Raw genomic sequence first — 2,304 nt, forward strand, 5'->3', positions numbered from 1 at the left:
TAAAAGCCCTAGAGAGAACAGGAATAGAGGGATATTCTTTAAAACAATAAAAGCCATAAAGAACAGACCAACTGCTAATACCATATTAAATGAGGAGAAATTAAAAACCATTTCCCCTAAACTCAGGAACAAGACAAGGATGCCCACTTTCCCCACTTTTATTCAACATAGTGCTGGAATCCCTAGCCATAGCAATAAGGCAAGAGGAGGACATCAAAGGGATCCACATTGGTAAAGAAGAAATCAAACTATCCCTATTCACAGATGACATGATCTTGTATCTGAAGGACCCAAAAGACTCAGTCCCCAAACTCCTAAAACTAATAAACCATTTTGGCAAAGTAGCAAGATACAAAATCAACCCACAAAAATCAACAGCTTTTCTGTACAACAACAATGTACAAGCAGAAAAGGAAATTATGGAAAAATACCATTTGCAATAGCTAAAAAAGGAATAAATTACCTATGGATTAACCTAACCAAAGATGTGAATGACCTATTTAATGAGAACTATAAAAATCTACAAAGGGAAATCAAAGAGGACACCAGGAGATGGAAAAACCTCCCATGCTCATGGAAAGGCAGAATCAATACAGTGAAAATGGCCATATTGCCCAAAATGTTATACAAATTCAATGCAATCCCCATCAAGATCCCAGCTACATTCTTCTCTGAAATAGAGAAAACAACCCATAAATTCCTATGGAACAGCAAAAGACCTAGACTAGCCAAAGCAAATCTAGGCAAAGGAAGCAGCGCAGGAGGAATCACAATACCAGACTTCAAGCTCCATTATAGAGCCATCATAAGAAAAAACACCCTGGTATTGGCATGAAAGCAGACCTGAAGACCAATGGAATAGGATAGGAGATCCAGAAATAAAGCCGCATTCTTACAGTCAGCTGATATTTGACAAAGGAGCTAAAGACCTACAATGGAAATAACATAGCCTCTTCAACTACTGGTGCTGGGAAAACTGGGCAGCCACATGTAGAAAACTCAAAGTGGACCCTAGCCTATCACCATGCACCAAGATCAACTCAAAATGAATTAAGGACCTCAACATCAGACCTGAAACCTTGAAACTACTTAAGGACAGAATAGGAGGGACACTAGAACTTATAGGCACAGGTAGGAACTTCCTGAACATAGTCCCAGGGGCATAACAGATAGGGGAAAGACTCAACAAATGGGACTACTACAAAATGAGAAGTTTCTGCTCAGCTAAAGACATAGCCACTAAACTAGAATGAGAGCCAACCATATGGGAAAGGATCTTCACCAGCACAACAGACAAAGGCCTAATATCCGTCATCTACAGAGAACTCAAAAAATTAACCCCCTCCAAACCCAGTTATTAAACTAATTATTAAATGGGCAAAGGAGCTAAAAAGAGACTTCACAGGTGAAGAGATAAAAATGGCAAAGAAACATATGAGAAAATGTTCAACATCCCTGGAAGAAAAGGAAATAAAAACAACCCTGAGATACCACCTCACCCCAGTTAGAATGGCCTATACTCTGAACTCAGGCAAAAACAAATGCTGGAGGGGATGCGGAGAAAGAGGAATCCTTCTCCACTGTTGGTGGGAGGGCAAATTAGTACAACTACTTTGGTGAACAGTATGGAGGTTCCTCAAAAAGCTCAGCATAGACATAACCTATGGCCCAGCCATACCACTCCTAGGCATCTATCCTGAACAACAGGTCTCAGGTATCATAAAGACATTTGCACATACATGTTTATCACTGCACAATTCACAATAGCCAAAATATGGAAACACCCAGATGCCCCACTACAGATGAATGGATTCAAAAAATGTGGTACCTATACACAATGGAATACTACATAGCGATTAAAATGATAAAATATTGGTATTCGCAGGAAAATGTTCAGAACTTGACCAAATAATGTTGAGTGAGACAAGCCTAGAACACAGAGAACAAAGGGGCATGGTTTCCTTGATATATGACTGTTAGGGAGGGAGGAGGACAGTAGAGACCAGGTCTGCAAAACAACAAACTTCTTTTCAAATGGTATCTCCACACATTTGGGTCAGCGACTTTACATTATGTACCTAAAACCAAACAACTACTAAACATAAAAAAAGTCTAGAATAAACCTACCAGTGGATCACAATAGCTCAACAGTTATGTACACATGATCATATAAGATGAGGATAAGCAAAAACAACTCCAAGAGAAGGACACAGGAGGATTCTATTGTTGATGATATCTTTAAAGTTCTAGATGAATTTCCTGTGGCATATCCTACGTGGTTACTGTATATGGTTTTGGTACACT

Source organism: Perognathus longimembris, chromosome 13, assembly GCF_023159225.1.
Source record: "Perognathus longimembris pacificus isolate PPM17 chromosome 13, ASM2315922v1, whole genome shotgun sequence".
In the NCBI taxonomy this organism is placed as follows: domain Eukaryota; kingdom Metazoa; phylum Chordata; class Mammalia; order Rodentia; family Heteromyidae; genus Perognathus; species Perognathus longimembris.